The following is a 15,000-nucleotide window of genomic DNA, read 5'->3' as shown; positions in this document are numbered from 1 at the left end:
TTCAGGGGACTGTCAGTGTCTGGACTAAATGCTTTGTTCAGGGGACTAAATGCGCAGCAGGAAATGCAATCTTGTAGTGTATTCAAGGTTTTAAGTATTCTAACATTTGTCATTTTGATTTGCCGTAACAAAAAATTTATCAACCTCTACAAAAATGAAATATTATCCACATAATGATTTGACATGTTTTGTTGCTGCGGGATTATTTTCTGTGTGTCAGTCTGACTCAGTACTCATCGGCTGATAACATGGTAACAACTGGACTGGAAACGACTACGAGTAATGAGAGCACAGCACAAGAGAACACCACAGCAACTGTCACAAGTTCTGCTGCAACAGTGGGCCACAAACAGATAATGTGTCTGTATGTGTCTGTGGTTGGAGGAAAGTTACATCACACCATGGGTTGAGGATCCACCAGGGGAAGAAGGGGTGTTTGGGTAAAGAGAGACAGAGAACCCGCATTGATTACTTTCTGCGAAAGCGATCATATCAGTCGAATGAAGCACAGCAACTGGACGCAAACCATAGTTTGCAGTGCATCAGTACCACTGTCATGGAGGACGTAAACTCAAGCACCGAAGTAGCAACTGAGGTCGAACCAAAAACAGGAGTGGAACTCACCCAACCTCCCAGACCTGCAGTCGAGAGGAGACCACCAGGGCACAGACCGTATGTGAAGTGGCCTGGCGCCAGTGACAAGAAGTTGTGGGAAACAGTGAATACTGACCTTACCTTGACCCTCGAGAAACTTTGAGGCACAGTGGAGAAGAAGTTGGAGAGGATGGGGGACATCATCTATGAGTACGGGACAGAAAGATTTGGAATGGAAGAGGCAAAAGGCGGGAGAAAGGTTCCAACCCCACCAGTTTCCAGGAGGCAACAAGAAATCAAGCGCCTCGTTCAAGAAAGGCGGCAGCTTAAGAAACAGTGGACGAAGGCCTCGGAAGTGGAAAAGGAGGGCATAGAGGCACTTCAGGCTGACATCAAAACCCGGTTGGCATCCCTCCGTAGAGCAGAGAACCTACGGAAACGCAGAAGGAAAAAAGACCAAACTAGAACTCGATTCTATAAAGATCCCTTCAAGTTCCTTAAACGTCTCTTCACAAAAGAAAAAAGTAAAGCTCTAAAAACAACAAAGAAAGACCTAGAGGAGCACCTGAGAACAACAAACTTTGACTCAAAGCGACATGAACATTTGGCCATCCCATCAGATATCCCACCCATTGAACCCCCGGAACATCATATTGAGACCAGCCCTCCGACATGGAAAGAGGTGGAAGACACAATTCGACGGGCAAGGACAGCATCAGCCCCGGGGCCAGATGGAGTCCCGTAGAAAGTGTATAAGAACGCACCAGACGTCCTGAGGTTCCTCTGGAGGCTTATGGGAACAGCTTGGCAGAAGAAGATAATACCCAAAGTGTGACGTAGGGCAGGCGGGGTCCTGATCCCTAAGGAGAAGGATGCAGTGAACATCGGCCAATTCCGCCCAATCTCCTTACTGAATGTCGAGGGTAAAATCTTCTTTAGGGTCATTGCCCAGAGGATGGCCGAGTACCTGCAAAGAAATGCGTCCGTCGATACATCTGTACAGAAGGCAGGAATATCAGGGTTCTCTGGCTGCTTGGAACATTCCAGCATGATCTGGCATCAGATCCAAATGGCCAAGGTGGAGAAAAGGGACCTCCATGTAGTCTTCCTCGACCTCGCCAATGCATTTGGCTCAGTGCCCCATGTACTCCTGTGGTCTGCCTTCAGATTTTTCCACATACCGGACACCATCACAAACCTGATGAAGTTGTACTTCCAGGATCTACAGTTCTGCTTCACCACCTCAGAGTTCACCACCTCATGGCAGTGCCTGAATGTAGGTATAATGGCGGGATGTACCATTTCTCCATTGGCATTCACAATGGCAATGGAGGTTATCATCAGATCCTCAAAATGGGTTGCTGGTGGACAGCGAGTCGACTCTGGTTTCCGCCTCTCTCCACTCAGAGTTTACATGGACGACATTACAACATTGACCACCACTGTCCCATGCACCAGGAGACTGCTCCGAAAACTTGAGGAGAACATCAGCTGGGCCCGTATGAAGATTAAACCATCCAAGTCACGCAGCATCTCGATTGTGAAGGGAGTACTCTCTGACCTGAAATTCTTCATCGGAGATGACCAAATCCCAACAGGGTCTGAGCAGCCGGTAAAAAGCCTTGGAAGGTGGTATGATGCAAGCCTGAAGGACAAATACCAGGTGCAACAGCTGCGCAAAGACATCAGTAGTAGCCTACAGTCCATCGACAACACCCAGCTACCTGGAAAGTTAAAGGCCTGGTGTCTGCAGTTTGGTCTCCTACCCCGGGTGTTGTGGCACTTAGCACTGTATGAGGTTCCAATCTCAACAGTGGAGAAGATGGAAAGAGGAGTCACAGGCTACTTAAAGAAGTGGCTCGGAGTTCCACGATGCCTTACCACCATAGGCCTCTATGGAGATGGTGTCCTCAAGCTGCCCCTCACCAGTCTAACAGAGAAATTAAAGTGTGCAAAAAAAAGGCTCCAGATGACACTGAATGAATCTCGAGACCCAGTGGTGGCAACTGGGCGTAAATGGAGGCCAGGAAAAGCAGTCCAGGAGGCAACAGCAGCCCTCAGACATGCTGACATTGTGGGTCATGTTCTGCAAGGGAGAGGAGGCCTTGGGCTAACTAGCCGTGCTGCTTGGAGTAAGGCCACTGCACCAGAGCGGCGGAAGATGGTAGTGCAGGAAGTACGCCATCAGGAGGAGGCTGCAAGGTGGGCCAAGGCAGTCTCTCTTGCCAAACAGGGACAGTGGACTCGATGGGACAGTGTGGAGAAGAGGAAGATCAGCTGGAAGGATCTGTGGGCCATGGAAGCGAGGCGGTTGAGCTTTTCCATCAGAGCAACATATGACGTCCTTCCAATACCAGTTAATCTTCACCAATGGTATGGTGAAGATCCGGACTGTGCCCTCTGTTCCATGCCAGCCAACCTCAGGCACATTCTCACAGGCTGTAAAACAAGCCTCGCCCAAGGACGCTACACTTGGCGTCACAACCAAGTCCTTAAAAACCTTGCGTCCTCCCTGGAGGACAAGCGAGCTGCCACCAACTCCCTACCACCCACAGCAGCATCACACTCCTTACGGACAAACTTTGTCCACGAAGGGGCTAAACCACCGAAGAGCGGCTCTACACCATTAGAGCGAGACCAGCTGCGCTTGGCCTGCGACTGGAAAATGCTAGCTGACATTGGCCGGCAACTTGTGTTTCCTCCGGAGATCGCAACCACCACCCTAAGACCTGACATGGTGCTCTGGTCCCGTTCACTCAATAAGGTCTTCATCATTGAGCTCACAGTACCCTGGGAAAACTCAGTAGATGAGGCTTATGAGCGAAAACATCTGCGCTATGCTGATCTAGCTGCCGAAGCACGGCATCATGGCTGGAACACAGAAGTCTGACCAGTGGAGGTGGGCTGCAGAGGTTTTGTGGCAACATCTACAACCAGACTGCTTAGAGACCTGGGAATTAAGAGCCAGAGCCAGCGTTCGGCAATCAAAATTGTATCAGAGGCGGCAGAAGGCAGCAGTCAGTGGCTCTGGATGAAGAGGAAAGACCCCAGCTGGGCCCCGAAGTGAGAGGGCCAGGAGGTATGCGGTCAACAATGCTTGACTCAGGGAGGAGGACGCCCTTGCCATGCATAGTCCCATGGGATGTTGGCTATCAACAACAAGGCAACTCCTATGACTAATTGGGAATGGGACGCAAGCGTAGGATTGATCACCCTGTCACTGGCCGCCTTTGAGGAGGGTGTATAGTGTGAAAGGCCGAAACACCCTAGGAACCAAAGGTCCACTACTGACGATGCGCTCCCCAAATTTCACCACGCTCACTGTTCATTAACTCTTGGAAGTGCTTGCACAAAGGATAGTAACATCTCATCGTGTGTTCTTGGAATCAGTAACTGTGTGAAGGATGAAGTGAATGACCACCCCGCAGTGGTCTCTGGAGCGACCTGCCTTCCAGGGAGACAGATAGCAACACTGGGAAAGAATTCCTGTTGGCCAATCAAATGTCTATTTACCAACTCATCAAAACAATACACTGTATAATGATGGTGATGAATGAGAGGTTAGTTAGAGAAGCCATAAAGAGATTGTCTACCAATTCCCATGCCATGTGTATTTCTCCCATTTACGGAGCTACTCATGTGGAAAACAAAAACATGATGACGTGATGATCAGTGTCTCTGTATGATTGACAGCCCTCAGCCATGAGGCAAGAGTGGCCCTTAGCTTCAGAGACTGAGTCATCTGCAGATCATCAGCTTTTTAGAGTAGGCTATCCACAATCACAATGGTTGTGCTCTCCAAAATGATAAACACCTTCTTCAAAGGCAGGGCAGTGATACTGAGTAGTGAGAATAGTGCCGGCTCTGATACTCAAGGACCTATTGTTGGCCTGGCTCAAGGCCCTTTCACTCTTTGTGTGGGTAATTGCACGTACGCATGCATGCCCACACACACACACACATCACACACACTTTTGTATTTTGTTTCCCGCTCCCTTATCTATGCACACAGAATATTGGTGACTTTAGGGCTTCAAAGCTAAAAGGGTCTCATCATAGCGAGGCCGTGTTCAGTTTGATATAAATTAATTTTCCTTCGGGTGAACAAGCAGCTCTCTGCTCCTCTCTGTGTGGCTCAGCCTTGTGTGCCACCATTAGCTTAATGAGTCTAGGCACGCGTCCCAAATGACACACTATTCCCTATATAGTGCAAATGTGCTCTCGTCAAAAGTAGTGCACTATATAGGGAATAAGGTGCCATTTGGGACACTGCTGAGCAATACTGTTTACACCTTGTCTTTATGAGTATTTTTGTTTGCATTTATTTACTTGCATTATTCCATTTGTCTAATGGACTCACCTGGTACATTCAGAAGTACTTGTTAGCGAGTGGTTGTGTTTCCATGTTTGCTTCCCAAATGCACACTATTCACTATATAGTGCACTTGTTTTGAACAGAGTATAGGGCTCTGGTGGAGTGAGCTATGTAGTGAATAGGGGGTGATTTGGGGAACATCCCGTGCAGTTCTTAATCACTTGGAACTGCCTCCAGTTCAGCGGTAAAGACGCTGTTAACCTGCTGATTGGCCAATCTGCGGGGGCGGCAGGGTAGCCTAGTGGTTAGAGTGTGTGACGAGTAACCGGAAGTTTGCGAGTTCAAACCCCCGAGCTGACAAGGTACAACTCTGTCGTTCTGCCCCTGAACAGGCAGTCAACCCGCTGTTCCTAGGCTGTCATTGAAAATAAGAATTTGTTCTTAACTGACTTGCCTGGTTAAATAAAGGTACAATAAAAATATAAACGCATAACATTCCTCTCTGTGCTATTGTGTTGATGTTGATTAATGATCAGACACTGGGTGAGAAACCAATCACAGAGGAAAAATAAAGGTCTTTATTTAGCACAGTATTTCAAGGAAAATAAGGGCCAGATTTGTCTCTGGGGTTGGTTTAGTTTTTTGATAAAGGGCCGAGGAGCAAACATTTAATGAATGTAGTTTGGGCTACATCTCAGATGGAACCCTTTGATTGTGCTGGTGTTCATGCCATGTCACAACACTATCCATTCCCCGTAATAATCTGTTTCCCTGTGCCTCTCTCCATAGACGGCCATGGACCAAGTCCACATGCACTTCAGCCAGGCCATCCACAACACTGTGTTCCAGGGGGTTCTGGGATACGTGGAGCTCTGAGTAGGCAACACCGACACAAGTTCCAGAAGATGCAGTACAGGGAACTCTGCACGGTAAGGATGCTAGCTAGCTACCTCCTCCTATCATCTTGGTTGGCAAGGCCAACCAAGACCTTACCTAGGATTTGTCTTCTTAGCACGGCCAACCAAGACCTTACCTAGGTTTTGTGTCTTCTTAGCACGGCCAACCAAGGCCTTACCTAGGATTTGTGTCTTACATTTAACATTTAAGTCATTTAGCAGACGCTCTTATCCAGAGTGACTTACAATTCTTAGCACGGCCAACCAAGACCTTACCTAGGATTTGTGTCTTCTTCGCAAGGCCAACCAAGACCTTACCTAGGATTTGTCTTCTTAGCACGGCCAACCAAGACCTTACCTAGGTTTTGTGTCTTCTTAGCACGGCCAACCAAGACCTTACCTAGGTTTTGTGTCTTCTTAGCACGGCCAACCAAGACCTTACCTAGGATTTGTGTCTTCTTGCACGGCCAACCAAGGCCTTACCTAGGATTTGTGTCTTCTAGGATTTGTGTTTGCACAAGACCTTACCAATTTGTCTTCAAGCCAACCAAGACCTTACCTAGGATTTGTGTCTTCTTAGCACGGCCAACCAAGACCTTACCTAGGATTTGTGTCTTCTTAGCACGGCCAACCAAGACCTTACCTAGGATTTGTCTTCTTAGCACGGCCAACCAAGACCTTACCTAGGTTTTGTGTCTTCTTAGCACGGCCAACCAAGGTCTTCTTAGCACGGCCAACCAAGACCTTACCTAGGATTTGTGTCTTCTTAGCACGGCCAACCAAGACCTTACCTAGGATTTGTGTCTTCTTAGCACGGCCAACCAAGACCTTACCTAGGATTTGTGTCTTCTTAGCACGGCCAACCAAGACCTGACCTAAGATTGTCCTAGGCCAACCAAAATTTGTGTCTTCTTAGCACGGCCAACCAAGGCCTTACCTAGGATTTGTGTCTTCTTAGCACGGCCAACCAAGACCTTACCTAGGATTTGTGTCTTCTTAGCACGGCCAACCAAGACCCTACCTAGGATTTGTGTCTTCTTAGTTCTTCTTCTTATGTTATGTGCAGGGCCAGGTTTTTTTTAGCACCATTGTGACTACCTGGCCTGGTAAAACTTTGGGTCCTGGTATCAGGCTATGATTGGGGCCAGAGTTTTTCCTGGTCAGGTCCCATTACCACAAAGAAAGGATTTCCTTGTTTGAAGTTCAGGTGACCAAGGAAAAACATCAGCCACTATTATGTAATATCTAGGTGACAATTTAATACTGTATCTTTAATAAGCTATCAGTTTGGTGCAGTAAACAAACATAGCGTCAATCTGTGGTGGAGTACAGCTTTGGACAGACTTGGAGAAGATCTTATAAGCTTGGCTAGATGCCCACTAAGGGAATTACCATATATTGTGTTGTTTATTAAAGAGCTAAAATAAAGGATTTAGGTCACACCAGTAGAAATCCCTGCTACTCCGTTGACTTGATAAACACTCAGACACACGACTCCCCGAGCGCTCATATTGTACTCTAACCAAGTAGAAAATGTCCCTCCTCTCTGAGGGAGAGAGGGATGGAGAGAATGAGACACGTTCATTTTCTCAGTCCGGCGTTCTCAATCATAGACCTTTTTTATGAGATAAATGATCGTATTTAAGTGGACGAGAAATGGTCTCTTTTGAAAAGCAGCTGCTGGGAAGTGGTGGTCTTATTTGACCAAATGCGCTCTGTCGCTCGCTCTCTCTCGCTCTCACTCTCTCTCTCTCTCTCTCTCTCTGCCCAGAGCTTTGGTTGGGTCCAGACACCCAAATCACATTTGCATGCTCATATAAAGCGACTGCAATCAGCAGGGCCATGCATCACAATTCCACAGAGTGAGTTGTCTTCTCTTCCTGAGCCTTTTATTACCTTGCTGACACAGCTGAGTGGGGGAATCAAACGCTGTCACTCCCCCTGTGTTGTTGTTTCTACCTTAACCACTAGATGGCGGAGCAGCTGTGGTTTGTTTGAGATCTGGGACTCCTATGGGGAGAAGTACCAGAAACGTGGATTGGAGGCTTTAATCAAGACAGGTTGAAGGACTAGGGCATATTCTTGACTCTGTGCTTTAGAGCCTGGATTTATTAAAGGTGTTTCTGAGGATGGGAAGATCCCAATATCAGTCCCTTCCATGGCAGAAAACTAGTTATGCTTCTAGTTCAATATTCTTAAACTACCCCCAAGTCTTAAACTGTCCTCAAGTCTACATGGAGCACAGTGCATAGTTTAAGCTGAGCCATTGAGCTGTAACAGGCTGCTGAGCCATTGAGCTGAAACAGGCCGCTGAGCCATTGAGCTGTAACAGGCCATTGAGCTGTAACAGGCCGCTGAGCCATTGAGCTGTAACAGGCCGCTGAGGCATTGAGCTGTAACAGGCCGCTGAGGCATTGAGCTGTAACAGGCCGCTGAGCCATTGAGCTGTAACAGGCCGCTGAGCCATTGAACTGTAACAGGCTGCTGAGTCATTGAGCTGTAACAGGCCGCTGAGCCATTGAGCTGTAACAGGCCGCTGAGGCATTGAGCTGTAACAGGCCGCTGAGGCATTGAGCTGTAACAGGCCGCTGAGCCATTGAGCTGTAACAGGCCGCTGAGCCATTGAACTGTAACAGGCTGCTGAGTCATTGAGCTGTAACAGGCTGCTGAGCCATTGAGCTGTAACAGGCCGCTGAGCCATTGAACTGTAACAGGCTGCTGAGTCATTGAGCTGTAACAGGCCATTGAGCTGTAACAGGCCGCTGAGCTATTGAGCTGTAACAGGTCATTGAGCTGTAACAGGTCATTGAGCTGTAACAGGTCATTGAGCTGTAACAGGCCATTGAGCTGTAACAGGTCATTGAGCTGTAACAGGCCATTGAGCTGTAACAGGCCATTGAGCTGTAACAGGTCATTGAGCTGTAACAGGCCATTGAGCTGTAACAGGCCATTGAGCTGTAACAGGTCATTGAGCTGTAACAGGTCATTGAGCTGTAACAGGCCATTGAGCTGTAACAGGCCATTGAGCTGTAACAGGTCATTGAGCTGTAACAGGTCATTGAGCTGTAACAGGCCATTGAGCTGTAACAGGCCATTGAGCTGTAACAGTCCATTGAGCTGTAACAGGCCATTGAGCTGTAACAGGCCATTGAGCTGTAACAGGCCATTGAGCTGTAACAGGCCATTGAGCTGTAACAGGCCATTGAGCTGTAACAGGCCGCTGAGCTATTGAGCTGTAACAGGTCATTGAGCTGTAACAGGCCATTGAGCTGTAACAGGCCGCTGAGCTATTGAGCTGCAGGTCATTTAGGCCATTGAGCTGTTTTTTATGAGCTTCAGGCCATTGAGCTGTTATTGAGCTTAAAGGTCATTGAGCTGTAACAGGCCGCTGAGCCATTTACATTTTTTTATTTCACCTTTATTTAAACAGGTAGGCTAGTTGAGAACAAGTTCTCATTTGCAACTGTGACCTGGCCAAGATAAAGCATAGCAGTGTGAACAGACAACACAGAGTTACACATGGAGTAAACAATTAACAAGTCAATAACACAGTAGAAAAAAAGGGAGTCTATATACAATGTGTGCAAAAGGCATGAGGAGGTAGGCGAATAATTACAATTTTGCAGATTAACACTGGAGTGATAAATGATCAGATGGTCATGTACAGGTAGAGATATTGGTATGCAAAAGAGCAGAAAAGTAAATAAATAAAAACAGTGTGGGGATGAGGTAGGTGAAAATGGGTGGGCTATTTATCAATAGACTATGTACAGCTGCAGCGATCGGTTAGCTGCTCAGATAGCTGATGTTTGAAGTTGGTGAGGGAGATGAAAGTCTCCAACTTCAGCGATTTTTGCAATTCGTTCCAGTCACAGGCAGCAGAGTACTGGAACGAAAGGCGGCCAAATGAGGTGTTGGCTATAGGGATGATCAGTGAGATACACCTGCTGGAGCGCGTGCTACAGATGGGTGTTGCCATCGTGACCAGTGAACTGAGATAAGGCGGAGCTTTACCTAGCATGGACTTGTAGATGATCTGGAGCCAGTGGGTCTGGCGACAAATATGTAGCGAGGGCCAGCCGACTAGAGCATACAAGTCGCATTGGTGGGTGGTATAAGGTGCTTTAGTGACAAAACGGATGGCACTGTGATAAACTGCATCCAGTTTGCTGAGTAGAGTGTTGGAAGCAATTTTGTAGATGACATCGCCGAAGTCGAGGATCGGTAGGATAGTCAGTTTTACTAGGGTAAACTTGGCGGCGTGAGTGAAGGAGGCTTTGTTGCGGAATAGAAAGCGGACTCTTGATTTGATTTTCGATTGGAGATGTTTGATATGAGTCTGGAAGGAGATTTTGCAGTCTAGCCAGACATCTAGGTACTTATAGATGTCCACATATTCAAGGTCAGAACCATCCAGGGTGGTGATGCTAATCGTGCATGTGGGTGCAGGCAGCGATCGGTTGAAAAGCATGCATTTGGTTTTACTAGCGTTTAAGAGCAGTTGGAGGCCACGGAAGGAGTGTTGTATGGCATTGAAGCTTGTTTGGAGGTTAGATAGCACAGTGTCCAATGACGGGCCGAAAGTATATAGAATGGTGTCTTCTGCGTAGAGGTGGATCAGGGAATCGCCCGCAGCAAGAGCAACATCATTGATATATACAGAGAAAAGAGTCGGCCCGAGAATTGAACCCTGTGTCACCCCCATAGAGACTGCCAGAGGACCGGACAGCATGCCCTCCGATTTGACACACTGAACTCTGTCTGCAAAGTAATTGGTGAACCAGGCAAGGGAGTCATCCGAGAAACCAAGGCTACTGAGTCTGCCGATAAGAATATGGTGATTGACAGAGTCAAAAGCCTTGGCAAGGTCGATGAAGACGGCTGCACAGTACTGTCTTTTATCGATGGCGGTTATGATATCGTTTAGTACCTTGAGTGTGGCTGAGGTGCACCCTTGACCGGCTCGGAAACCAGATTGCACAGCAGAGAAGGTACAGTGGGATTCGAGATGGTCAGTGATCTGTTTGTTGACTTGGCTTTCGAAGACCTTAGATAGGCAGGGCAGGATGGATATAGTTCTGTAACAGTTTGGGTCCAGGGTGTCTCCCCCTTTGAAGAGGGGGATGACTGCGGCAGCTTTCCAATCCTTGGGGATCTCAGATGATATAAAAGAGAGGTTGAACAGGCTGGTAATAGGGGTTGCGACAATGGCGGCGGATAGTTTCAGAAATACAGGGTCCAGATTGTCAAGCCCAGCTGATTTATACGGGTCCAGGTTTTGCAGCTCTTTCAGAACATCTGCTATCTGGATTTGGGTAAAGGAGAACCTGGAGAGGCTTGGGCGAGGAGCTGCGGGGGGGGGGGGCTGTTGGCTGAGGTTGGAGTAGCCAGGCGGAAGGCATGGCCAGCCGTTGAGAAATGCTTGTTGAAGTTTTCGATAATCATGGATTTATCGGTGGTGACCGTGTTACCTAGCCTCAGTGCAGTGGGCAGCTGGGAGGAGGTGCTCTCCAAGGACTTCACAGTGTCACAGAACTTTTTGGAGTTGGAGCTACAGGATGCAAACTTCTGCCTGAAGAAGCTGGCCTTAGCTTTCCTGACTGACTGCGTGTATTGGTTCCTGACTTCCCTGAACAGTTGCATATCGTAGGGACTATTCGATGCTATTGCAGTCCGCCACAGGATGTTTTTGTGCTGGTCGAGGGCAGTCAGGTCTGGAGTGAACCAAGGGCTGCATCTGTTCTTAGTTCTGCATTTTTTGAACGGAGCATGCTTATCTAAAATGGTTAGGAAGTTACTTTTAAAGAAACCAGGCATCCTCCAGGCATCCTCACGCTTTTACTACAGTCATGTGTGCATACATTCGACGTCAATGTCCTTCCAGGATACCCGGGCCAGGTCGATTAGAAAGGCCTGCTCACAGAAGTGTTTTAGGGAGCGTTTGACAGTGATGAGGGATGGTCGTTTGACTGCGGCTCCGTAGCGGATACAGGCAATGAGGCAGTGATCGCTGAGATCCTGGTTGAAGACAGCGGAGGTGTATTTGGAGGGCCAGTTGGTCAGGATGACGTCTATGAGGGTGCCCTTGCTTACAGAGTTGGGGTTGTACCTGGTGGGTTCCTTGATGATTTGTGTGAGATTGAGGGCTTCTAGCGTAGATTGTAGGACTGCCGGGGTGTTAAGCATATCCCAGTTTAGGTCACCTAACAGAACAAACTCTGAAGCTAGATGGGGGGCGATCAATTCACAAATGGTGTCCAGGGCACAGCTGGGAGCTGAGGGGGGTTGGTAGCAGGCGGCAACAGTGAGAGACTTATTTCTGGAGAGAGTGATTTTCAAAATTAGTAGTTCGAACTGTTTGGGTATGGACCTGGAAAGTATGACATTACTTTGCAGGCTATCTCTGCAGTAGACTGCAACTCCTCCCCCTTTAGCAGTTCTATCTTGACGGAAGATGTTATAGTTGGGTATGGAAATCTCTGAATTTTTGGTGGCCTTCCTGAGCCAGGATTCAGACACGGCAAGGACATCAGGGTTAGCAGAGTGTGCTAAAGCAGTGAGTAAAACAAACTTAGGGAGGAGGCTTCTGATGTTGACATGCATGAAACCAAGGCTTTTTCGATAACAGAAATCAACAAATGAGGGTGCCTGGGGACATGCAGGGCCTGGGTTTACCTCCACATCACCCGCGGAACAGAGAAGGAGTAGTATAAGGGTGCGGCTAAAGGCTATCAAAACTGGTCGCCTAGAACGTTGGGGACAGAGAATAAGAGGAGCAGGTTTCTGGGCATGGTAGAATATATTCAGGGCATAATGAGCAGACAGGGGTATGGTGGGGTGCGGGTACAGCGGAGGTAAGCCCAGGCACTGGGTGATGATGAGAGAGGTTGTATCTCTGGACATGCTGGTTGTAATGGGTGAGGTCACCGCATGTGTGGGAGGTGGGACAAAGGAGGTATCAGGGGTATAAAGAGTGGAACTAGGGGCACCATTGTGAACTAAAACAATGATAACTAACCTGAGCAACAGTATACAAGGCATATTGACATTTGAGAGAGACATACAGCGAGGCATACAGTAATCACAGGTGTTGAATTGGGAAAGCTAGCTAAAACAGTAGGTGAGACAACAACAGCTAATCAGCTAGCACAACAACAGCAGGTAAAATGGCGTTGACTAGGCAATGGGGCCGACAGATAAAACAGATAAAACAAACAAGCAGAATGGAGTACCGTGATTAATGGACAGTCCAGCGTGCATCTGCTATGTAGCCAAGTGATCAGTGTCCAGGGGGCAGCCGTGGATGGGGCAGGGAAGCTGGACTGGCGAGTGTTATCCAGGTTAAAAAACTAACAATGACTAAATAGCTTGTAGCCATTGAGTTGTAACAGGCCATTGAGCTGTAACAGGCCGCTGAGCTGTAACAGGCCATTGAGCTGTAACAGGCCGCTGAGGCATTGAGCTGTAACAGGCCATTGAGCTGTAACAGGCCGCTGAGCTGTAACAGGCCATTGAGCTGTAACAGCAATTGAGCTGTAACAGGCCATTGAGTTGTAACAGGCCGCTGAGGCATTGAACTGTAACAGGCCGCTGAGGCATTGAGCTGTAACAGGCCATTGAGCCATTGAACTGTAACAGGCCCCTGAGGCATTGAGCTGTAACAGGCCATTGAGCTGTAACAGGCCCCTGAGCCTCCAACTTCTTTTTAACGTCAGTCTGCAGGGTCGCCTGGCCGATTTCTGCGACTCCCCGACTCGTCCTCCCCTACTTTGGATTGATGGGGCATGTCATGTTAGCATTGGGCTGCGCGATGGATTGGCCTCCAAACAGGTAGAGCTATGCAATAGCTAGCCTCACATATGTTTATCACTGTGAAGCTGGAACCTAACAAAGACAGATTGTGGACAGGCTGTTCCTTTGATGACACATGAGACTAGATAGGGTGCTCTTTCTCTCCACGGCTCCACACTCAGTGACTGGCAACAGGTTTTAAGGAAGATCAAATCTTTGTTATTACTTTGGCACCAGTTCCACTGGAAACTAAACAGAAAAGTTCTCTCCGTGTTTCTTTTAAGAACATGGGAGAATGGAGGAAAGCGGTTTTGTGAGAAATGTTTTTGTGATTTAATCTTCTGAGCGTCAATATGGATGTGTGGGGGAATGAGATAAATGTGTAGTACCTACACCGACCTGGGAAAGGCAGCAATACGCAACAAATCGTCTTGGAATAAGTCTCGAGACTTAGAAACTTCAGAAGAGAGAAAGGTTGCTTGGGGATTTAGGGACACTCTCTTGTCTACCACTCACTCCCTCGAGACATTCCCCTGAAGGGTACATCATAAAATATATACAGGATAGTATGTAAATTGTACTCTCTACTGTCCTGAACTTTGCAATGAGTCATTGAAATTAAAATTCAAGGGGTACGTACACAGAAAGGTCAAATCATATTGTGAATCATTATTGGTCCCCTTCCCTACTTCAGCCATCTTTCTTTCTCGCTCACTCTTTCTCTTTCTCTTTCTCTTTTCTCTTTATCTGTCTGTCTGTCTGTCTGTCTGTCTGTCTGTCTGTCTGTCTGTCTGTCTGTCTGTCTGTCTGTCTGTCTGTCTGTCTGTCTGTCTGTCTGTCTGTCTGTCTGTCTGTCTGTCTGTCTGTCTGTCTGTCTGTCTGTCTGTCTGTCTGTCTGTCTGTCTGTCTGTCTGTCTGTCTGTCTGTCTGTCTGTCTGTCTGTCTGTCTGTCTGTCTGTCTGTCTGTCTGTCTGTCTGTCTGTCTGTCTGTCTGTCTGTCTGTCTGTCTGTCTGTCTGTCTGTCTGTCTGTCTGTCTGTCTGTTTCCCCCCTGCTCTCCCTGGACTCCCTGGCTGTGTCCCAAATGGCACCCTATTCACCTGCACTATTCACCTGCACTACGGTAATAGATGAAGATGTACAGATTACAGGCTTAGGCCTGGCTCGTAGTCGACGTTCCAATTCATCCCAAATGTGTTTGATAGGGTTGAGGTCAAGGCTCTGTGCAGCCAGTCAAGTTCTTCCACACTGATCTTGGCAAACCAATTCTGTATGGATCTTGCTTTGTGCCTGGGGGGATTGTCACACTGAAACTGGAAAGGGCCTTCCCCAAACTGTTGCCACAAAGTTGGAAGCACAGAATCATCTAGAATGTCATTGTATGGTGTAGTGTTAACATTTCCCC

At 47.8% G+C, this 15,000-nt stretch overlaps 1 pseudogene; it reads left to right on the top strand.

Moving 5' to 3' along the window:
• The window catches only part of LOC124012266, a 307,453-nt pseudogene that overhangs the window by 113,682 nt on the left and 178,771 nt on the right, over positions 1 to 15,000 (top strand).

Source organism: Oncorhynchus gorbuscha, linkage group LG24 (genome assembly GCF_021184085.1).
Source record: "Oncorhynchus gorbuscha isolate QuinsamMale2020 ecotype Even-year linkage group LG24, OgorEven_v1.0, whole genome shotgun sequence".
Lineage (NCBI taxonomy): Eukaryota > Metazoa > Chordata > Actinopteri > Salmoniformes > Salmonidae > Oncorhynchus > Oncorhynchus gorbuscha.
This window is presented reverse-complemented; position numbering and strand designations above follow the sequence as displayed.